General features: G+C 46.6%; 1 protein-coding gene and 1 long non-coding RNA gene across 2 annotated transcripts in view; one reads left to right on the top strand and one right to left on the bottom strand.

The window, feature by feature from the left end:
• LOC135917972 (streptococcal hemagglutinin-like) overlaps positions 1 to 25,215 on the bottom strand; it is a 434,329-nt gene that overhangs the window by 188,396 nt on the left and 220,718 nt on the right. The window contains exon 3 of the mRNA XM_065451626.1: positions 22,400 to 22,462. The gene's annotated coding sequence lies outside the window, so the exon portion shown is untranslated. The remainder of the gene's footprint in view (positions 1 to 22,399; positions 22,463 to 25,215) is intronic.
• Positions 1 to 25,215, top strand: part of LOC135917991 (uncharacterized) — a 128,084-nt gene that overhangs the window by 28,257 nt on the left and 74,612 nt on the right. The gene's annotated exons all lie outside the window — the stretch shown is intronic.

Here is a 25,215-nt window from a genome sequence, read left to right as displayed (position 1 = left end):
TGGCAATTAAAAAAAAAAAGCCGTGTCTTTCGCCAAGACAGCGACCTTCATATTCTAAGCTATCCTGGGGCCCTATATAACGTAAAGCCATTCCAATCTGTTTTTATTCCAATATCCTGGCGACAAATTTATGTAACCGCCAACGCAGGCCTCGGGCGGCGTTCCGCAACGTTGCCTGAACAGCCCAATGGAACGCTGCCCTCGTTTATAGGCGGTCACGTTTGTTTGCTTTAAAAGCTAATAACGTTGCCTACATTGAGCAGTTTTTCTTATCTAGTTCGCTGACAAGAGGCGACGAGCACGCTCAAGAGGAGAGGGTTTCGATGGGGCCGAGCCAGAGCGGCGAAAATATATATACATATTATATGTCTATATATATAAGGGTGGTGCCGGCGTCTGCGATTACTCCGCTTCCGCTTACTTGTGGCGGCTGGTCGAAAATCGCGGCCGTGCGCAACGGGAGCTTAAGAATGCCACTAAAACGGATCCTCAGCAAGGAAGAGTTGGTAAATCAAGGTCGTATTCGTGTCGAAGGGCCTCGATAACGTCACACTGCCACGCACAAAAGTTTATTATACGCAAATAAATCGATTCTCTCCGGCAGGTGCCAGTGCCTAAGCGATCGGCGTGCAGCCATCTTGTATTCCTTTCGCAAAGGGGCAGTCTGCTGCTATTCAGGCAAAATAATAATAATAATAAGGTTTGTTCGATATGTAAACGCGTGTTTAATGCGTACGCACCACTTTGACGCGGTGAGTTTTTGCGGTTTTGTGACGACGCGTGACAGACAGGCGACGTGGGCGCGGCCAGAAAACTTTTGACCAATAGCGGAAGGCTAATGGCAAAAAAAAAAGGCGTTGAATCAGAAATAACTATTTTTCTTGTGTTCGGTCTAATCATGCATATTCAGTGTATCCAAGTACTTTCAGATGGGGAGCTATCGCGGTTCTCGCTTCGTCGCGTGTCATACAGGCGAAGTGAGGGTGGCCCAATTTTTTTTTTTTTACCAATCGCAGAGGGCTCATTGTATTAGTGATATAAAATTGTTGGGAATGTATCTTTAAGTTATAGCGACCCTATTACTATACTCCTAAGTTTATCCCTAATCCTTTTAAGTTCATACTCATTCTAACGTTTGCATTAGCGCACTACTGAGAGAAAGAGGGAGAGAAAGTTCTTTATTTAATTTATTAATGAATAAATTCTGATGCTTTACGTGCCAAAACCACGATGATGTACCTTAGTAGTGAGGGTGAAGAACGCAGCAAAACTGTGAACGACGAAACTAGCGTTTATGGTGCCAACCTGTAGCCTCAAAAACAGGCTACGCTCAATGCACAATAATAGTGGCGAACACAGTCGACGATCGTCATAAATCTAATCAGCGAGTCAAGCGCGTCGGCTTTTATCCATGAGTCATCGAAGGTTCCAGAATAATCGCTGGTGCACGCATTTCTTTCAGAAAGTACTGCACGACCCGCCGTGGTTGCTTAGTGTTTATGGCGCTAATTGGGCTGCTAAGCACGAGGTTGCGGAATCAAATCCTGGCCACGGCGGCCGCATTTCGATGGGGGCGAAATGCGAGAACACCCGCGGCACTTAGATATAGGTGCAAGTTTAAGAACCTCAGGTGGCCCAAATTTCTGAAGTCCTCCACTACGGCGTGCCTCACCTCATCGTGCAATGCCTGATCGTGGCTATGGCATGTAAAACCCCATATCTTTTTTAAGGTACTACTAAATTCGCGTCGCGCATAAAATAAGATATACACAAGGTTCCGTGACAACAGACAACGGATAGAACCATTGATAATATTCGAGAAACTTCGATAGAGGCAGCCGGCGTCCTACGGTAGCTGAGCGATAACATTTAACCTTTGTTAGCCGGTAAAAATAATAATAATATTTGGGGTTTTACGTGCCAAAACCACTTTCTGATTATGAGGCACGCCGTAGTGGAGGACTCCGGAAATTTTGACGACCTGGGGTTCTTTAACGTGCACCTAAATCTAAGTACACGGGTGTTTTCGTATTTCGCCCCCATAGAAATGCGGCCGCCGTGGCCCGGATTCGATCCCGCGACCTCGTTCTCAGCAGCCCAACACCATAGCCACTGAGCAACCACGGCGGGTCCGGTAAAAAAGAAGTCACCCGAGAAAGCTAAACAAGTGCCCGTGTCAATGCCTCCCTCTTAAAGAGCATCGTCCCGGTGTTACAAACAGGACAGCGAAAAGAAAAAAAAGAAAAAAAGGGAAATCACGCTTAGCAAAGAACAGTTAACCGAGTCCCCAAGTTTGTCCGCACTGGTAGAGCAGCTTAAGCCGCACAACATGGACTATTTCAGATCGTGGGCGGCGCCGCTGTGGTAGCGAAATGCCGCGATATCGAAAAACCATTGAGGCGTGTACTTGCTTATCTTTGTCGGGTGACCACTTTTTCACCGGCCAACAAAAGTTTTCGCTCAGCGGAAAAGGCGCCTGCATCTGTCGAAATTTCTCGAATGTTATTGATGGTTCCATCCGTTGTCTGTTGTCATGCGAGTTTGTGTAATATGATTTTATGCGCGACGCGAATCGCGTAGTAGTTTCTGGAAGAAATGTGGGCACCAGCGATTATTCTGGAACTTTCCACGACTCGCGTATAAAAGACGACGCGCTTGGCCGGGCCGCAGATCAAATTTTCGACGATCGCCGACTGTGTTCGCCACTATTGTTGTGCTTTGAGTGTAACCTGTTTTCGAGGGCGCGGGTTCACCCAATAAAACGCAAGTTTCGTCATTCACAGGTTTGCTGCTTTGTTCACCATCGCTGCTACGTGACATCTGGTCAACCGAGAAAGATAAACAAGTACACATGTCAATATGATCATGATGCAAACGGTTAGCAGTGGGGGGGGGGGGGTGATTCCGGATTCCGGCCGGTGATTCCGGCCGCCGTGGCCGGGATTCGATCCCGCGACCTCGTGCTCAGCAGCCTAACACCATAGCCACTGAGCAACCACGGCGGGTGTTTGCCTATCGTGTATAACAAGGCGGGCTAAGTGTGTCACTCCAGCCCGAAGCGCACCGGCGGGAAGCGAACGCGGGTAGATTCTTTTTATAGTTGGAGGCCCGCTTGCTTCGCGAGCACGGCGCATGCACCGATTGCGGCGGAAGCGACCCAAGCCTCGGGACGACAACGCGAAAGTCGCCGGTCCTTGCGGTGGACGGTCGCAATTTCCGGCCCGCGGAGGCGGATGCGCGGGAACATTATCGTCGTCTCGTGTTCCGTAAAAGCGCTCCGCGACGCGACTCGGTCGGAGCAGCTGCTCCCCAAAACATCTATAGACGTCGCGTGAGCGCCGAAACGCGAACCGAACCAGCGAGAACGGAGGCAATTCGCTATCCGTTCGATGCCTCCGTCCACGCGCAATGGAAGACGTGACGAGCTCCCAGGGAAAACACAAACAAAAGAAGTCACGGCATTCACCCGGTGTGCCAAGCGTCGACAGCGATATTGTGCGTACACATTGAGAGAGAGAGAGAGAAGAGAAAGCAAGGGTAGGGAAGGCAGGGAGGTCAACCAGAACAGCATCCGGTTTGCTACCCTACACTGGGGGTGGGGGAAAGGGGAATAGAAAGCGGAAGAAAGGGAGAGAGTCAGCACTGAGTACGTGTGGGAGGGACACCTTACAACAATGTGTACCTGCCCTCGCTACGATGTCCAACGCCTCTCTCTGCGGGCAACTTTGCACAGACTAGACTCGAGACCGTTCACCGAGTCAAAGATACTCGGACCGTGGCCACAACCGTCACTGGCTCGAAAAGCGATTCGTGCACTAGTGCGGTACTAGAAGTGCACGGGCTTAAGAGACCGCTTATAGTGTCATTGTGTAAGGTGTCCCCGTACACATTGAAGTATTGCGAGAAGTAAGGATCGTAGTTTCGCGGACACCATATATTGCAGCAAAGAGTCTCTTAACTAAACACGTGTGGTGTCACGCCCGGCTAAAAGTGACGCGGACAGAAAAGTTCACCCGATGACCATCTAGCACTCGCGGTTACAACGCTGGCGTGACGAAAAGCGCAAGGAGCCCGCGAATACACGCTAAATTGCCACGTGACTGGCCGCTCGGGCAATTTGCGAGTACTCGCGGGCCTTTTTCACGCCCGGAAAACATTTTTATATAGCGTGGATTGAGCAACAGAAACTTATATCGGGGGAGTTTTTCGTGTCGCTCTACCATTTTCTTATTGACACTTTTCATCTAACTATAACTTTTGGTAAATTGAATAATTCATTAAGACTAATTATCTAATTAGGCGGAATAAAAAAATAGTTTGAGTATCTCCAAGCGGCGGCAAACAACATTAAATTTGTTCTGTCTAACTACGTGGCACTTGCATATGTTAAACTCTGGCTAAAGTTGGCTCGGACACCCTGTATATGGTATGTCTGTAATACGCACAGGGTGCCTGTGCGTATTACAGTTATCATCGATTTCACCTGGAGTGGTACGTTAGGCGTGCTGCTTCGCAAAGTTCCACAGTTTCTATCAAATTGCCACTCTCATTCAATTCACGGGATTTTCATATTCGTGCCAAATTGGCTAAAGAAGCCCATGCATTCTGATTAGGCAGTACAGAACATGATTTATTACACAGTGTAATCCATGGTTAAGGGGACGAACAAATTACTATTTGGGTCTTAATACAGCTTAGTTATCACACAAAGGCCACTGGAATAATTTGTTTACCAATATAGGCCTCCCTAAGCCGTCACATAACAAACAATTTCTTCCTTTGCAATTGAGATGTCTTCAAAGTTACGCTGCTTTTAATACTACTAGGGAATACTACCTTTAAGGCTGCGGGGTTAATATACTCGACAGTCGCCGTCAGACTTAGGCCACACATTCAAGACAGATGCCTCGCGGCTTATTTTTAATATAAGCAGGCTGTATAGCAGCAAACAGCGAACACCTTGGAAGGAAGACGCATTGATGTAGCCGTTCCAAGGTACTTGAAACAGAAATCCCGAGCGGCGCTCGCAGAATAAACGAAAAGCCGCTTAAGGCGTGTTCCTATTAAGTGTGACGCTGACTGAAAATCTTGCAATGAACTGAGTTGAAGTTCTCGCAGATATGGCGCTGTAATCGTAAAGCATCTGCTTGATTTCCGCACGAATAATGCGGTAAATGTAAGAAACTGTCGACGTACACACGGAGACGTTTCGATAGATAGACGCAGAGGGCAGAACGTCAGTCGCCACATTAATGCGCCGCGCTGGAGTGCCACGCCATTTTAACGTGAAAGTGCCCACGAAATTTATCGACTGAGAATACGGCACCTAATTCTCGTACCTCTGAAGGTCATTAAAATATTGTATGAAAAAAAAAGATGGTAATGAGCAACACGCTGCAGCTTCACTGTACAAGTGCATAGATCAAGACCAGCATGACATATCTGCAGCGTATGCGCGTGGTTCTTTACGTGTAATGAGATTAGGAATACATTACTGCAGCATCTTTATAGGACTACGTGCTTCTTAGTCTCTTCTTTTTTTATGCCTCCGATCAAATCCTCCTAAACTAGGAGAGAAGAATAAGAAGAATGCAGAAAACCATGCATTCAAATTAATGCGTTAGTAGCCAATCACGGCCGGCATTCACAAAAGAAGTACAAAAGAAAGCTTTTATGCTAGAAATTTTCGTATAGAGCTAAATACAACCAATCATAATGCCAGACATATAATAAGCGAAGGCTCCCAGCCAATGGCAAGGAGCGATTGCGAAAGAACAGCGTTTTAAATGCGACTCCAGAAAGAGTGGTAGCTGGAGAGACGAGAAAGTCGGGCGATAACGACACGACGGCGCTTAACAGCATGTATGCCACGACATCGATGGAGGTGAGATACACTGGCAGCATTGTGTACACCTGGTCGACATATGACGGGGAGCAAGTATTTAATAATCTTTTTTGTAAGGACGAATATAGTGCTCATTTTTTGGCGAAATCCTTCAACCTTACGAGCAATGGAGTACGCATTTGGGCTGGTTGGTTCATGATTACGAGCAATAAAAACAGCGCTAAACGACGGGACGAGTGAAGGGACACAGACGACAGCGCTTCTCACCTTCTCAACAGCAACCTTCTCAATGGGACCAGCATTCTCATACTTAGCCTACTAACCTTACGTTGGTGCGCTGCTATGTGTGCCTTATTATATGACTCTCTTAAGAAAAAAAGAAAAAAAAAGACATATGCGACGGTTTGTTTCAAGTCCCGTTGCCCCAGCACAGCATCCGGATGCTTCACCCATTATACGCCACGGACGCACACTTAAAATCCCGCATAACACCGCCACCTGCTTCAGTCGTGCAAGGCAGCGCTTTGAAACCCCCGAGTCTCGTCATCGCATAGGATCAATTTACTGACAAAATAGAACTTGCGCTCTTCTAGCTGACAAAAAAAAAAGTTTTATGCCTGTTAAGGACGCCGATGTAATCGTACCGCAGTTAATTTGAAGTTAAATGATATTAAACCCGACTACACCGCGCACACGAGCCCCTAACAAATTAGAGTACAGTACGTCTCTCCCTAACCGACCCTCGCTCTCGCTTATACATAAAACCGCTTACAGTGACTCCCTTTCAGTACTGGCATGTTAACGCGAAACTGCATCGGGCCGAGGCAGCTTGTCGTCGATGCGCCGCTTACTTAAAAGAATACGAGGGAGAGGCGATTACACCAAATGCGCCAGGCTATAAGCGTCAACGCGTGGCATCGACAGTGAACCCTGAGTGCAGCAGAAGTGTAACGCCCAAGTTGAATGACGGCTTGCAACCCGCCAACCCCAACGCTTTGTGGCGGCAGACAAGTACTTCAAGAGCCACTTCGTCAACGACAACTTTAGCGCTTTGTTTAGCGTCTGCGAACGCCTGTGGTGTGCATCAGGCGCCTCCAAGGTCCAAGGAAGGCTCGCACCACTGTTCGTGGAAGAGTTCTCTTCCAGTGACTCTGGCTCACAGAGTTCACGAAGAACACGTTTGGCGAGGAACGAACGTTCGTCGGCTATGGGCACAGATACAAAGGACGAGTGGAGTGCTTGATCACGTCATCCTCAGTTGCTCAACGATTTCAGAGCACGTTCTGAGCCTTTTCAGAGCAACGATTTGTGTCCTGCCTCTCGATTCACCGTACCCTACAATGTGCCCTATGGGACGGTAACGAAGCGGTCGAAACGGAACTGGGAAGTCAATAAAATCGCCTGAGTGTCGTCACGGAGATGTGTCTCCATCTTTACATAGTAGGTGGCTACACTTCTTGATTGCTAATAGCATTAATTTCGACAGCCATCTGCCGGAATTCTTTTTTGAGTGCCTAGTCTTGTAAAACGGGAAAGGCCTTTCACTGGCGTGCCAGTGTTTCAGTTACCTAAGCGACACGTAGTTAACGAAGTTAAATTCCGGGGTTTTACGTGCCCGATTTATAATATCATAATGGGGCACGCCGTAATGGGAATCTCCTGATTAAATTTCACCATCTGGGGTTCTTTTAACGTCCACATATACTTAGATTTATGTGGACGTTAAAAGAACCCCAGATGGTGAAATTTAATCAGGAGATTCCCATTACGGCGTGCCCCATTATGATATTATAAATCGGGCACGTAAAACCCCGGAATTAACTTCGTTAACTACTTGTCGCTTAGGTAACTGAAACACTGGCACGCCAGTGAAAGGCCTTTCCCGTTTTACAAGACTAGGCACTCATCGACCAACATTGAAGCACCTATTACTTTACAACTTCCTTCTGTCGGACAACTCGATTCACCAACCCACTTCATATATGCGTTTTTTTTTCGTTACACTTGGATTGCTTTAGGTTTTCATCTCCCCCTCACCATTTTCTATTGAATTGTGGGACAGCATAGACGGGCTCACTGCGCAGCCTCCCAATGGAAAATTGTTGAAGTGAAGTGACTAACCTTGTTCTCGGTTAGTACGTTTACCATTTTATCGTCGCGCATTGCAAAACGTGTATTCAGCAATGTTGTTCTTATGGCGGTTTCTAATGCCAACAATACGACGTTGTACTTTCTGCACCCACGCCTGCTATATGTCTTGAAATATAGCATGCAGTATTAGTAAATAAATTATAATTAAACAAACGATACGCACTAGACGACAAACATGACGATGGTACTTACACCGCGCACCACGAAAGCCGAACCAAGTATCCTTAATCAAAGGCTATGCCTCTAAAGACAGTGTGCAGCACGAGGACGATGCGTTTTGCTCAACGGAAAATGTCTGCGTCTCACTTGAAGGAAACGAGAGGGAACAGTATTTCCATTATGGCTTTCCATAATGTTCCCTGGAGCAGAGAACTTGACAGCTGCCACCGCCTTCGCAGGCATCACATTTAACAATTGACGTCACATTTACCTCACCGATCTGCGGAAACAAAAAACAGCGATTATATAAATATAAAACAAGAAATCTACGAAGCGTGAGCACGTACAAACCACTAAGGCTTATGGAAATTTTCTTGTTAAAGATCCATGACCTGGGATTACATATATACTACGGCAAGCAAAAGAATATAAAATGCGCGGCTTCCTCGCACACATGTGCTCTATGACATCGCGCCATGACATGCACAGTGGCATGACATGGCGGTGGGTAGTCAAGTCATGCCAGTCATGCAACAGACGCGGCAACGCGAGATGAGCAGTGGCATAGCTTCGATCCCAATGGCAACCCAAGCAGCAGCTGCGGCCAAAGGGACCCACGTTGACAGAAATGGCGCTTTGTTAGAACATCACACGAAGTAAGTAAGGCCCATAGTTTTATCGGCAGTATAGATTGCGCTTGTGAGGAAGAAGATCGGCACGCTAAAAAGCCCTGTAGCCATCGCGTGGCTGCTGGTGTTGCGTTTGACCCTGCTCCTCTACGACCCGAATAAATTCCTTTTACAATGGCTACTCTTCACGCTAAACATTTCCTTAATAACTAAACTTGCGTACTCTTCAGCACTCATTACCCCCCCCCCCCCCATTCCCTGTCCTTCTTACCGTAGATAAGTACGTCAGATACTCGAAAATGAAAGTGAGAAGCTGTACGTTCGTTCGTTCCTTTCTTTTTCCTGCTCTCTGCACATTAACTTCCATTGTCTCGTCGACAAAGACTTTATGAATGTGCTTCACGACATCTGCACTTTAATGTAAACATATCGGTACTGAAAACACGTGGAAAAGTGCAAATCGATTCGGAGCTGTATTGTTCAGGATACAAACAACGTAGCTGTTGTGGGAATATGACTCACGTTGTACTGTTGAAACAATAAAATACAAACAAAACAACACAAAAAAGAAAAAAAATACAGAAAGCCAGCCGCTGGACCTGACACAGCTATCTTACTTAGTTTTCTCGACCTTTGAGAATATTTTTGCAGCAGCGGTGTCTGCCGTGTTCCTGCTGAGTTAACGGTCTGACGTGTGACCTTCAAGGCAGAGCGGCTCAAAAATATCGAGATGATATCTCGCATGTGCCGCGACTGGCGTCTTAACTTTCCTAGCAGCGATGCTGGCCACTCCTCAGAAGACTTCCAGACCACAGCCCCTATCAATATATAACACCACAATCGCAAGGGATTTGCTCGCCCATCAGCGTTTAACCCGACAAGTATACGCCGCTCCCAATAAACATCCAAAAGGGCAGGAGGCCATCATATGGATAAAAATTCAAACAGGGGTTCATTCCCACTTAAAGAACGATTACACACCATGTTCCCCACATGCTGTCGAGGTTCCTGCTCCTGGCGCGGAGGAAGTCCTACAACTTTTCGCATTACCAGGGGCTGCTCAAGACAGCCCCCACACCGGAAGAAGACAGATTTGGCAGCACAATACACGCCGGAGCAGTAGGAGGCGCGGCTGTGCAGCTGTGACCGGGGCCACCAGCAATCGCTGATCGACCAGGATGGACGGGCGGCTAAGGCCAGTGGGGCTCTCGACTAAGGCTTCTCCATGAGAACAATATATTTTTATAACTGAAGAAAAGTTTCTTTTCTCTCTCATTCTCTCTACGATTTGTTTTGTCATCCTCGCTTAGGTTCTATCTTTGACGTGAAACGCGACACTCGGCACCTAAAACGTTGTCAAACGAGGCTTCTGCAATTACGAAAATGTGGCTGCATTTCTGGCTATACTTACGAAAAGCAATGCAATCGGGGGGCATTCATGAACTCTTCGAAACAAGGTTGTTATTGCTGACGTATTTCAGAAGTTGTTCTCATTTCACCACAGCACTATTGCTTTCGCGTGATCAATGTGCACTTTGTTTTTTTTGTTTTGTTTTCATTTCCTCGATCGAAATTGCAGACAGCAATTACTCTGCTGCACTGGCCCAGATATGCCTTTTGCAAGAACACTTCTTAGAGCGCAGCTCTGAGGCAACCATTCCTGCGGCAAGCGTTGGCGTCGACGTCCCTCGTACCCGAGCGAGCGAGCCCAGCGAAGGATGAAAGAGCCAACGCGTAGCGCAGAGGATGAAATACGGTGATAGCGAAGAGAGCGCGAGGTGTAAAACGGAGTAGGAGGGTGAAGGGGAACCATGAGGAGGAAAGTGGAGGAGGACGATATCGCGAAAGCGTGACAAGAAAAGCGTAGTGCGGAGCAAGACGGACTCTCTGCGGCAACGATGGCTACGAGATGGCGCCAGAGTAGCGGGCATTGTCTGTTCACCGATGACGCCACCGATACCACAGAGGGAAACAAAGCGCTGCATGAGCGGAGGTCTGTCTGCGGCGGCTGCTGTGAATCGCGCCCAGGCGTCACCCACGCGTTGCTTCTCGCGATCTCGCGATTAGCGAGGCAGTCGCGCGACACTTCGCTCCGTTTGCTACTTCCCGCACAAGACAGATTGTCCACGTCAGCCAATATGTCGCGAAATGAAAACACGTAGCGAGCTGCGCTCAAATTTCGCATTAGGGAGTATCGTAACCGTCGGCGATATTTTTTTTTTTTTTGCCAGCTCCACAACGGCTACAGAACTTGTCGTGCACTTGAATTTTAGGTCAGTCAGGCGCACAACTTCAAGTGTCGCCTAACTTCTTTGGGCTGTTGTAAGACTTGTTAAGACCGTACCGTGCACTGCAGTGTGACGCGGCGAGGGTAGAGAGCTTTACTGATCGTTATTGTTTATTACTTCCAATAAAAGAGCGGACAGTCCACCTCGTGATCATGCACAATGTGATAAAGCTGCCGCTGGGCCGCCAGCACCACCACCACCACCACCACCACCAACAACAACAACAACAACAACAACAACAAGCGAAAGCGTCAAACAGTCACAGGACAGGAACAGGGAGCGGTGAGGATTGCCGCCGAGTGCAGTTTAAGATACGAACGAAGGCATAAAGAATTCGCCCGCCCACACACACACACATGCAACACGTACGCAGCCACGTCCACTAGCGCACATACACGACAGATAGATAAAGATGAGCTTTCATTAAGACAACTGCGCAGCCCGAAAGAAAACTTAATCTGCCCGCAGCATTTCTCTCATAAAGCCGACGAAAGTGTAAATATATAACAAAACAGAGAGGTCTGGTTCGTCCTCACCGCGACGCCAAGAAGCTCGGTTACAGATAATTTCGCCCTGCGCGTTCTGAACGCACCGACGTGAAATTAAAGAAAGCAACCGAAACTTCACGAGACACGCGAGCAGCCAAGCATTGCGCGGACTCATGATCGTGGTCGGGAAAGTGCTACAGGAGAGAGAACCTTGCCATCACGCGGGGCGCGACGGTCCACGAAGATGCTCCGCGCCAAACAAAGAAGATGCCTTTGCGTGCCACACACGAGGTAAGTATACACGCAATGAAAAAAAAAAGAAACAAAAATGTGTCGAAAAAGAGAGTCTCTTGTTCAAAGTATCCTCTAAAGAAACAAGCGCGTGGCCTTGCGCGCACAACTAGGACTGCGCGGTCTGCCCTTGGACAAAAAAAAAAGGAAACAAAACAATCCAATGTAAGTAGAAGCGAAAGTGACAGGAGTGGGAATCGGGGAACGAATGGCAAAAAGAAGAGCGAAGAAACAAGTGGCGGCAGAGTCGAGCGGACGCTCGAACGTCTTCATTCAAGGCCAGGGCGGAACGCTCTCTTTCTGTCTCTCTCTCTCTCTCTTTAGAAAACGCGATCCATCGGATCAATACCTGCACACGCTCTGCATGCCCTCGACAGGCGCGTCTTTATATGCGAGCTCCCCGGGATACCCAGTCATAACACACCTTATTGAAGTCAGGTGGCCTGTTATGCCGCTTCTTTCTGATATTCGTCGATCGGAAAGAGAAAACCGCCTCTCCGCGGTGGATTCGCGCCTATGCTGTTTATCTTGCCTTAGAATAGCATTAACCAAGTAGGTGAATCATACTCGAAAAAGAAATGTTTACCGCTTAACTAAGTTACACACCTGTGTGATCAGGTTAAGAGTGTATATGGCTACGTGGGTGAAAGGTCGCGAGTTCGACTCTGGCGGAGGCAGAGTTCCGACGGTATAGCGGAGTCCAATAAACGTCCGCACGTTGAGGCCTCGATGCACGTTAGATGACTCTAGGTGATCCATTATGAGTGACCATTCTCGCAATATTTGAGACATTTACAACGCTTCAGAGGGTAAGAAGGAAACACCTTAGAAGAACACAGGAAAAATGAAACGATTCGGTAAACGTAGGTCCTGCGTCTTTTCTCTCCTGATGTCTGTACCGCGTTCTTCTAAGGTGTATCCTTTCTTTTTTCGGAAGTGCTGGAAATATATCAGGTGTCTGTGTTCTATATAGTGAGCATTTCTGCATTAAGTTTGATCTCACTACATTTCTTCCAACAGTTTAAACTGGAATAATTTGACTGTTCTATAGAAAGTTTAGTAATGGCTACAGGCGCTCAACAGGAATTTTCTACGATGTCAACAAAGAATTTTACAGAGTCCCTCGATCCCTGCTGTTTCACTTGTACCTTCTCGTTATTACAATCAATCAATCAATCAATCAATCAATCAATCAATCAATCAATCAATCAATCAATCAATCAATCAATCAATCAATCAATCAATCAATCAATCAATCAATCAATCAATCAATCAATTTGAATATTCTCCGCTAAGGAATCCGGATCGACACAGAACCTGTCGTTAATTCGTGCGTTAATGTGGGTAAGCATCACCTGTCGGTAATACGAGGTCGCATCATAAGTTATACGGGTAATGTTTCTACAACGCCCGCCGCGAAATTCAACGGCTAGCTATACAGGGCATTGAGAGAACTCTCAGGCTTGCCTCGACGTGTAACTGTGGGGAAGTTCCATGACTGGGAGAACATTCATGGTCTGGTTGGTTCCCATGGAACGATGCGGAGATAAAGGCGCTGCGTGACAGCTTTCAGAAAGGTGGCTGTTTTGATGTAGGCGCGCTTTGAATGAGGAGCGCTTCTCGAATGGCCAGACGTGCTAGGAAGGCTAATTGATTTCACTCGTATAGCTTTGCCGTCTGAAAGCAGCGCCTGGGCTATGAGAGGTACTGGAAGCCTCCAGAATAATTTTGACCTTCTGGGGTTCTTTAAGATGCGTAGTTTGTGAGACGTGGAGTCTCACGACTATCGCTTGCCTTGTTTCACGACACCTATAGTAGCTGGAGGCCACACATGGGCGTCCACGTCAGCGATCCCTCATGCATATTCGCCAGGTTAAGTCGGCCTCTAGTGATACATTGACTGTTACCGCTTAACATCGCATAGTTATAACAATTCTTGAAAATAAACTAGAAACTGCAAAAGAAAAGCGATTGGAAACCACGTTTGTGGCATTGTAAACAAGCACCGCACACATATATGTATTTCCAGAAGGTGCGGTCCCCCGGCCTTTGCCAAATGCTGCCTATATGTACAGCCATCATCAAAATGAAAGGGGACAGCGATTTTTTTTTTTTTTTTGCAACGGTGATAACTCGTGGTGCCTGGGCTCAATGCTAGGAACGCCATACATCACAATAAGTTTTCCTGTTGAAATTTTAGTATCATTGAATACTTTTATGAAGGCCTTGTGTGTTTAGCACCTACGGGCTTCTGAAAAAAAAACAAATTTAGATGCTGCATATCATATTGATGACTACTGCACATATCGTTTTATTACGTCTTTGCTCCCTCATTACGTACTTCTACTACCAGAAAGTAAAGTTATCGTCTTTGCTCCTCGTTTTCTGTTTTTTTTTCGTACTTCACACTTCTGCTTAGGCCGAAATTGCCCAGCAGTGTCATGAAATAAATAACAATAATAGAGTTGCCAGTTACTGTACGTTTATCATTCCGACACGAAGGAAAAAAAGTTTTTGGTCTTATGCCAAGTCATGAAAAAGCAAAACAGACTATTAGAAGTATGTAATGACGGAAGTCACCGTTCGGAGTGCTCATAAATACCTCGCAGGCTCTACGCCGTAATATAACGTCCTATTACGGCGCCACTTGCCCGAAATTGCAGTCTGCCAGCGGCCAAAAGCAAGAAGCAGATTCGAGCGCAGTAGATTTTATTTTCGCTATGTGCTTTCTTGATTATTTTTCTGAGGATCAAAATGTTCTAATGCTGCAGTTCTTGGTCATAAAGGCACAACGTACTTATATCTATGAATACATTTTACATCGTTTCATATAGAAGGAAGGCGAAAAGCTTGTGTCCCGCGCAGATTTCTTAATTTCCACCAAAGATTAAGTGAGACAAGTTAAACAGTATCGAAGGAATATGCCAGATCTGTATAGCCTGTTGCTCGTACAATCAGTCTCGTTTGAGAATTAACGTTGTGCACCTTAGGGCAACATAACTATATCGCTTCTCCTCAGCGGTTTAGAAATAAGTTGAGGCATTCTCTGACGCCCTTAACTTAGGTCTAGGTACATGCCTTTGTCTTCAACATCCATCAGTTTGTTTCTTTTAAATCCTACGTTTTTACCGGAATGCCATGCGTACCGTCGCGGAAGCAGACTCTAGCGGATGCGGAGAATCTATCGAGCATCTTTAGAGCCTTTGTCTCCTCCACGACGTGGAACCTGAATGGCTCCGGACTGCATCAAACTGGCTGGATACGAGACCATTTTCCTAAACGAAGATCCTTGGATCTTAGCCATATACGCGTCGCCGGCGCAGAAAGCGACGAGAGCGTTAGTGCAGTACCTCCCGTCGGCAGGTCATCGCGACCGTTTTAGACGACGGGGGCCGAGTTAACAAAGATAAACAGATGTGTGTTGACTCATGCTCCACATCTAGTTGCTATCTTTCCCCAAGTATCTCGTTTCGAAATGCGCTTTGAATGAGGACGCACTGAACAGCGCACCTGTAGATTTTAGGTTTCTTAAGCTCTGATGAAAAGCAACGCTAACATTGCCGGCAATACCAACAATGCTATAGTAGATCCGCCTGCAGCCAACAACATGCTCCCCTTCCTCCACAACAAGAAGCACTCCTACCGTTTTAGACTAGCTGCGCATCATTAGTGCATCACTAATCATGCAGCAAGTTTATTTCACTCTAACTACTTTTGGCACACTGGCATCACTAAACTTAAGTCATCTCTGAACCTTCCAACCCTCGAGCACCACCGCAAAACAGGAAGACTGTGTCTCTATTACAAGTTTTATCACTCGCTGCTTCTCTTCATCCCGTCACATCCATACAAAGGCTGTTTATCCCCCTCCAGCACTGCACCATCGCTCATAACTTTCTTCGTTCGAACAGCGAAAGACCGGAACCATCTACGTACTGAAGCAGCGCACCACTGCAGACATTCATCATTCAAGGCATTCATTGAAAATATGACATGGATATGCCCACCCTTCATGTAAAACCCCACATGAGGTATTTGAAGTATGAATAAATACTAAATAAATGAATAGAAGGATGGATGGACGGATGAAATAATTGTATGTATGTATGTATGTATGTATGTATGTATGTATGTATGTATGTATGTATGTATGTATGTATGTATGTATGTATGTATGTATGTGTGTGTGTGTATGTATGTATGTATGTATGTATGTATGTATGTATGTATGTATGTATGTATGTATGTATGTATGTATGTATGTATGTATGTATGTATGTATGTATGTATGTATGTATGTATGTATGTATGTATGTATGTATGTATGTATGTATGTATGTATGTATGTAGTCACTTTTTCGACGCAGTAGCAGAAACGATATGTAAGTCCTAAATGCAGTCACTTGAAAGGGATTTACAAGATATAGGAAAAATCGGCTGTAGAGGACGTAGCAGTGGCGGGCCTGATGAAGAACGGTGAGGATATTGTGGTCGAAAAATTTGCAATCATTTATTTGGAACGGGTCATGATCTCTGATTTGTCGGTGACATGAAAGAATAATAAATTATTTCCAGTGCATCAGAAAAATTATGTCAAGGAATTCAGTTTTTACAGGCCAATTAGCTTGCTGCCATACCGCAGAAGAGAGAAAGAGAAGTCATAAGGGAAGGCAGGGAGGTTAACCAGGCTAGGCCCGGTAGGCTATCATGCACTGGGGCAGGGGAATGGGTATTGGAAAAGGAGAGGGAAGAATGAAATTCGCAGTTTTCACTGTTACGCACGAAAATGTCTGCTATGCAAATTTGGTACAGAATAAGGAAGACCTGCGGGCTTGAGATCAATGCAAGCTGCTGGCTTTCGGAAAGGACAACATAAAATAGATTGCATTCACGCCATTAAGAAGTCTATTGAGAAATCTGCGGAATGTAATTAAACCCAATCATATGGCCTTCATAAATTACGAGAAAACGTTCGGTTTAGTAGAGGTACCAGCTGTCATACAAACATTACAGAGGCAAATGGGATGGAAGCACACGAGAGTATCCTCAAAAACTTCTCCAAGGATTCTGCTACTGCCAAAAGTCGTTATAAATTGAAAATTATCCGTTACAGAAAGCACCAGGGAAGAGTAAACAATATACACATACATTCTTGTTCACAACACGTCGACAACAAGTATACAAAATTTTGTTTTGCACACTTTTGGGGGTAAGATATAATCAGGAGTGCCTCAAGAACATGCTGCTGTAGTCCATGCTGTCATACTTATCAACTTTGCAGATGAATTACGAATAGTTGAGGACTTTGGCCTGTATATTGTAACTAATAGAACTAGCCCTAGTCTTTAGGAAGAATGGGATTGATACAGAAGTAGAAGATAGGAAGGAGGAAAGGGAGAAGTAAAGAAATAAACAAAATCACACGCTGCAAAGAACGAAGTAAAAGCAACGACAAAGAATGAAGTGCGCCAGTAGGAATACAACAGACGCGCAGGAACAGAACAAATAAATAAAGACGCAGGTCGCATTGATTACAAAAGTTTGTAAAAAATAAAAAAAACATAAAGTAGGAGACAAAGCTCGACCCTCGTAAAGGAAAAAAAAAAATGCTCTACAAACGGGAAACCAAATCAGTTTGTTTGTAAGAAAGTAAGCCAAACGGAATGCAGTCTGGTGGAACGCAGCGAACAAAGACGTATCGCTCGACACGAGAGAGTCTCCCTCAGCACCTATCAGCACTTCCACCACCTGCCAGATGTTAATCAATTCATTATTATGAAACGCGAAGCATTTTTTTTTTTTGCCTAGTCGAAGCTGAGGTCAAACGCGAGGCCGTCCGGTGTCACTGAGTTTACCGCCGATACGCCCCCTCACTGGCCGATACATCGGCCCTATCGCACGCCGCTACTGGCTTGGGCGCCTCGCTCCACTCGCCAGTGCGGGTGTGCGTGGCACAAATAGACGCGGCTCGGTTGCACTAGCTGCGTTATGTTGCGCGTAGGCGTCTACTTGCAGATACAAGTGTGGGCCCCGAAAGTGTCAAGCGGAAGAGGAGCGCAAGAGCGCAAAGGCTCTGCAGAGACTACAGATGCATGCGATGCGTACCCGAGCGCGGAGCCGAAGAACAGCGGCACGCCGAGTCTACAGCCGCTTGAGACCAAGCGGAGCCGATTGAAGAAGCGCCACTTGCAGGACGCAGACGCGTACTTTCGCAAGCACTTTGTCGAGCGCGAAGTTGGTGCGTCTGAGACTGAGCCTAAGCGCCTGAGACCGCCTCCGGTTCCGATCGCACCGTGTCAGAATGTCGCACAGCCCGCGCATGTTGCGGTGCTCGAGCGAGCGCTTCCCCGGAAGGACGTGGGTTCGATCGGGCTTTGCGCAGGGACGAAACGCTTCGCATTAGGTAATCACCGAGCATCGTTTCCGCTGCGGCAATATTTTGTTACTGTTATTTCACGTACAGCCACAAATACTGCAAACATGGCACTCATGCTTTAGAAAAAAAACGAACATTATTCGGATCAGAGACACATATTAGAACCAGTGTGAAGCGAAGCGGTTGAGTAAATGCTTTGAAGCTGTTGCTGTTCCGCAGCGTATATTACGCGTAGCGAACATGTGCCCGCATGGAAAGACGGCAAGACCCGCAGATTTTCACCATGTGACAAAACGCGACCGCGGAGTATACATTGCCTACGATATCGGCTCATTTTACTCGGCGAGAAAGAGACACCGGGCAGACGCGCCAAACACCGCGAAAGATGAAATAGAAAGCTATTCGCTCTAATAAAGGAATTATGCACTTGGTAGCTCATATTTATTGCCGTCAGAACAACAAGTATTATCTGTTGTTTCACTGAGTAATTTTGCAGAGAACAGAGCCAGCCACTGGAACATCTGCAAGAGTAGTAGAGATGGGGCTACAAATATATACAAGGCGATTTGTTATATAAGTGCTGTCCTGTGTGGCAGCTATAGGTGGTGTCAAAATCCACACCCCAGCGACGGCTTTTTCTGGGCAACGGAAACCAATCTCGGTGCTTTTGCTGCTTTTTTGTTGCGAGATGCTTTTGCTGAGTGCATAAGCCGGAAGCGATTTGGGCGCTGGAAGCACGTCGCAGACACAAGACGACAGCAGCCGAAGGAACCCTGGCCAGCATGCAGCACAGTCCGGGAGAGCACACTAAGAAAGCTTCGTTTGCATGTCTCGCACTTTTTACGATGGACATAATTTGACCATTCGTGTTCGCCCTTACTCGAGTTTATCGCAACGTCTGCGATTAAAGACTCCTGCAGTATTTTTAGTAGCTGTCATTCATGTTTCGCCGTTGCTTTTCCGTTTTAATTTCTTAACCCCCCCCGTTCTTGCGCGAGATAAGTGCATCGTCACCAAGGCATCCAGATTTTCACGACACTCTCAAAAAAGAAAGCGTGATTGTATGAATCAATGAATTGACAAACAGATGTTCCCTGCTTACCAATGTCTTTTCTATCGTACCAGAAAAGCAGAGATGTCGGTCTTCATAAGGTGCTGAAGAGCTTTGAGGAGATACAGTGCACACACAGCGTACGAGGCACCGGGAGGAAGTGAGGAGAGGGATACGCATTGTTAAGAACATTGGGAAAAGGAATTCTTGCGAGCAGTTTTGACGTCAGTACGTAGAGATGCCCGAAGTCGCACTCTCTCGCGCTCCTGACAAGCCGCATTCCGACTGGGCCCCGAGCGCCGAGTCAGGGTTGTCACTCCCTCGGTCCATCATCCAGCGCACTTAGTGTAGAGGCACAGCGCTGCCGCGTAAACAATGAGTCTTGGTCGAGGGCCGTCGGTATCGCATAAATATGCGTTTCTCAATGGGCGCGCGCGTGCGTAAGCTGTTTACGCGGAACCATCGGCCTCCCGCTGGCAACCAGCGGCGCTCGCACGAGACGCGCAAGTACAGACTACGGGTGTACGCGTGTCGCTGTCTCTTAGGAGTCGACTATAAGCCATACCTTGAGGGTCTCACGCCTGTGCGGCAGCGAAAAATAAGCTTTTAGAGCAGAGCGGATACGTTTTCTTTTTCTGGGCCAGTTTAGAGTTAAATATCTATAGGAGGATTCATATAAGACAATTACCGGAATGTAGTGCGCTCCGAAGTTCGTTCCAAAGCATCACTTGCAAAACGAAAAAAAAAAAGTGGCAACCGCGACTTGCAGCACCGTTGCGCTGTTAAGTCCGTGCCAGCTAGTGTCCCGAAACTTATCTTGTGCGCTTTGTTTCACAGAACTCGGTGCACTTGCTCGTTTCATATTCGAATTTTCTTTACGGAGGTATACTCCAACTAATTTATAGGCCATTGCCACAAAGAAGCGTCGAACGATCCGGAAATTACTGGGCTGAAGTGTGCTTGCCACTGGTGCTATTTGAGACACCTTTAACTTATTAGCTGAAATTTAGGCTATGACATTTCCGGTTGCTTGTTATAGTATTAGGTATCTTCTGGACCGCGATTTAGAAACGACGGATCGCAACTGTTAGCGCACCGGCCTAGAACAATAAACCGATTGCAAGCCCGAGGGTGCGTCTCTCTAGCTATTTATTTGGTAACAATACTTAGCTACCATTCGTCGTCTCTACTAGAATTCACTCTACCTGACCTCATCTTTTGCCTACAGTTGCTTCAACGAACTCAAAAAATATATTACTCACTAAAATATTTCGGCGGATTCTGACGGATATGGAATGACGTTTCGAAGGAATCCTTGCAGGCCTTACTCGCGCTGGTAAGGTTCTTGCGGTCTACGGGGCTTCACGACAGACTCTAAGAATGCCGCCCCTTACCGCTCTGTAGTGTACGCGCTTTGTTCGTGCTTCTCTCCCTTTCTATCTCCCCCTTCTACTCTGTTTCTCTTTTTATCCCTCTTAACCCTTCCCCCTGCGCAGGGTAGCCAACCGGAACTAGCTCTGGTTAACCTCCCTGCCTTTCTCTGCATTATTTTCTCTCTCTCTCTCTTTCTTGCAAGCGAAAAATAACAACACGGCACACCACTAGAACTGCATCTGAAGCCTCCTATAACTTATTATACTCATTAAGGCAACCTTAAACATCTGATAATCTGATTTGACGGAGTTAGCCTAAACAAAAATATTCAGCTAAGTGAACTTTACAAATCAGACTGTTGCAAGGAAGATGAGTGTGAGCGCCTGAAGCGACTTGGTGCTCAAGAAACGACGCAAGCATATGAGCAGCGATAGCAACCTCGGCATTACAGCGCCAGCTTCCCATGACATCACAAATTGCAGAAGCGCTTTCTAGAAGCTAATTAATTGCTTGCAGACAAGAAAATGTCGCTTTGCATCACCACGGTAAGGTTAAGGTTCTTGTACATAAAAAAAATAAGAAAGACAGCAAAAGGAAGACAAAGATGTACTCGAAAATAAGCAAATTCACATGAGTATAATTTACACAAAACTGCGGCTCCAAGCGTGATATTATAACCTTTCAACCTAACCACTCGACGCTCACTTGCAGCCACCAACAAGCGCTACATGAGGCGAACAAATGGATCAAGACGCAAGCAGGACAACTTGTTCCATTATATTTTCGTTAAACATGGAGAGTACTGGCCACCGTAAGATTGCAGTTACAGTGTTAATAGCGAAGCAGAAGAAACCGTTTAAAAGGGCACCGAGACAAATCAAGATGCATGAGTCATGCCTTGCATATGTGGAGGGAGGAAAATAAATTGAATAGACAGGCTTCGATGTTTACACAGTCCAGCGGAATAAGAGCTGTAATTTGCTGTCGAGGTGAGAGAGTGTGCCGAAAGTCTACAAGATCATTTACTTCTCATGAAGGGGTGCATACGGATTAGAAACGACTAAAGTGAACGCCTAGGTCCACACGCTCGTGAAATTGAAAACATTTGGGACACTTGTGCATGCGACGAAGCTTGTATTTATTAGACCCTAAAAAAAGAAAATATTTATTTTCGAGTGCGTACGCACTTGCATACACAGGGATAGCGCTGAAGGTATCTGTGTTCCTTCATGGGAATGGTCAACTTTCTGAACAAGTCAACGGCATCCAGCTCACTGACCAATAATTCACTCGTGTTTCCCATGTCCATGCCCGCAAAATAAATTGAGAAAAGCTTGATTCAGTTACATGTTGAATTCAATTTGTTGCTTCCATTTATTTAACACATTACGCTTATAAATACGTATCGGGCAAATCGAAAGTACTTGTTTAGATTGAAAGTCCGCAGCATATAGTTTCATTATATTGAGGCTTCACTGTACTCTGCTGTGGAACAGGAAGCGGTTTGGCAAGGCGAAATGTCAGTAGTTGGGTTTCCTTCTGTGCATAACGATATGCAAACACCCCATCTATTTCAATGAATTGTTCTGGAAGGTTTTGTTAATTTTATGGCAGTAGTCGATATCTGCATTCCTTTACAAATGAATAGCGTTGCAAGTTCGCGATTAACACTCTTCTCGTGCCTTGGCGCGCGCCGCATGCGTCCATTGTTGTTCTTGGCGCCTCACAATGGCAGAATGTCACATACCTTAAGCTGACAACCGACCTCTGATTTGGACGTGCAGTAGCGATGTGTCAGCGCAAGGGTACCCTGAAACGTAACAGAAAAAGACACCTCACGTTAGTAACTCCTTCAAGTGACTTATCGACGCCACAGATGTGAAAACATGCATTTTACAATGTAGTGACTCATTCATTTTCACTTCCCCAGGCTGATTTGCCACACCCTGCTTCATTGTGAATGTGACAGTGAAGTGGAAGCTACAGCTGGTACGGGCCAATCAGGAGCGAAGTATTGCGAAATCCTATGACCCTCTGCGTGGGAGAGTCGTCGTGCACTCCGTTTAGAGTGCAGTTTCGAGTGCACAGCGCAACGTTATTTTGAACTTACACGCTATATACTGGCAGGCAGACTTTGTTTGGCGACGCTGATGGTGCGCTACGTACTCGGCCTCGGAGTACGCTACGGCCTCGGATGCTCGCTGAGCGAGAAACGAGGTGCCCCGGGCGAAGTGGCGGGGGCAAAGAGTACGACCGCGAGTGCTACTCTCCCCTGCTGAGAGGATGCAACGTGATTGTGTTCGGCTTGTGTCACATACTTGTAACACTTACTGGTGACAATCATGCTGCACCTTTAGGTAGTGCATTTAAGTTCTCGCATGTGTCGTTTAGGAGGTCGGCCTAAAGCGCCACGCGCGCACTTCACACTGCGGCTCGTTATTTCCTGCAAGTCTGACCCCTCCGATTGTATATCTTAATACTTTACCAAGTGTGCAGCAGGCTTTAACCTTCAAGTTTTACAGGTGTGTAACATGTGGCCGAATTTTCATTACGTGCCTGCGAGATTTTTTGCACATCGTCAAAGCGTTTTCTCGCGCAAGTCGGACTGAAAATTTCCTACCGCATGAGCTTTTTCTGGAGTTTTTTCCCGCACACTATTAACACGGCGTTATAACAGTTACAGCGAGCAACGACACTAATCGCCGCAGTGATAATTCACGTTGAACTGGAAAGCAAGTCACATTGCGATTAGGAGTAAAGTATTAGATGCACCATGTTGTTTAGTTGCATGGCATTGTTTCTTTTTATCATGCGAGAGCTGGGCCATCTTCACTTCAATTGTGAACAAATTCTCTGGCGGCGCATCATACATCACGTCTGCCACTGTTGTAACTCCCTTAAAAACTCCTAACATCTTCCTCTGGAAGGTGCCCAGTGCACAATGACCCACAAGGAAAATGAGGCACCTTCACAATCCGATCAAAGATCGTGACAGGCAAGATATTTCGCTCCCTCCCCAACTCTCTCTCTTTCTCTCATATGCACTTACACACACGCACGCACGCACGCAAGCAAGCACTCACTCCCTCTGTGGAGACGATGTGTGAGAGAGAGAAATGGATGCACAGAAAGGTAGGGAGGTTAACCAGAGGTAGTTCCGGTTGGCTGCCCTGCACGGTGGAAAGGCTAAGGGGGATAAAAAGAGAGAGAGAGTGGAAGTGGGAGATAGACAGAAAGATAGACGAGCACGAAAAACCCGCGTACACTACAGAGAGGTAGGGGGCGGCATTCTTAAGTCTATCGTTTAGCCTTGTAGAGCACTGCAACCTTAATAACGCGAGTAAGGCCTTCAGTGCGGATGTCCTTTGGGAGTACTGACCTAAGGCTTTGAATTCTAATAGTGGGTGATTGTCCAACTGGTCCAGTACTCTGCACATCACTCGTCTCTCGGCACTATATCGCGGGCAGACATAGATAATATGTGCGAGCGTCTCATCTCTGTTGCATGTGTCGCACGTAAGGCTGTTGGCCATTCCAATAAGGAAAGCATACGAGTTTGTAAACGCAACGGCTAGCCACAGACGGTACAGCATGGTCTGTTCACGTCGTGGTAACCCAGGCGGCAGGTGCATCCGTATGTCCTGAGACAACGAACGCAACCGACTCATGGTGATAACGTTAGAGTCCTACAAAGGCACAGTAGACTCACGGGACATCTATCGCAGCCCACCCGCAGCGTCTGTTCGCAAAAGCGGAATCAAGACACGTTGACCACTTTCATGTGCAGATCGGATGGCTTTGTCGGCATGGTCATTCCCTCTAATGCTGCAATGTCCTGGAAGCCATTGAAAGATTATGCTGTGTGCCTTGTCATGGCTGCGATTATATATGTCTCGAATTTCTGAGGCCAGTTGTTCATCGGCTCCGTGGCGCATTGGGCTTTATATGCACTGAAGGGCTGCCTTAGAGTTACTAAAGTCTGTCCAGTGTTGAAATGGTTCCTGATTAGTGAAATCAAGTGCAGCACGGAGTGCTGCAAGTTCTGCACCCGTCAATGTAGTATGACGTTAAGTTTTCAATTTGATTTCTTCAGATATTGCCGGGATGATGACTACAGCAGCAGAGCTGTTGAGTTTTACCGAACCATCTGTGTAGACATCTGTGTTGCCGGAATCTGTGCACGTTGTGATGTGTGCCAAAGTTTCTTGCTTCACAGCTTGCAACGACGCTCCAGCTTTCTTTCTGATGCACTTGCAGTTGCGGCCGGTGCAGTCAGCACAATGGGCCTGATAATCATGTAGCATGCGTAAATTGTGATGACAAGTAGAACTGAGGAGGTATTATGTAAGAGTCCACCTAGTGGACATGTGCATTTCGTCTGCTGCTTAAGTCCTGATCGGCTGTGGCACCTCACTGCTGCGGATGCCTGCGGACCAGCCCAGCCAATCAAAACTTCAACAGCAGACGGAATGGACATCTCCGCTAGGTGGACTCTTCCAGAATACGTCCCCTGATGTCTTACGATACTTCTGGCAAAAGTTGAATGTGACCTCTTTGTTGGAA

This window comes from Dermacentor albipictus, chromosome 2 (assembly GCF_038994185.2).
Source record: "Dermacentor albipictus isolate Rhodes 1998 colony chromosome 2, USDA_Dalb.pri_finalv2, whole genome shotgun sequence".
In the NCBI taxonomy this organism is placed as follows: Eukaryota; Metazoa; Arthropoda; class Arachnida; order Ixodida; family Ixodidae; genus Dermacentor; species Dermacentor albipictus.
This window is presented reverse-complemented; position numbering and strand designations above follow the sequence as displayed.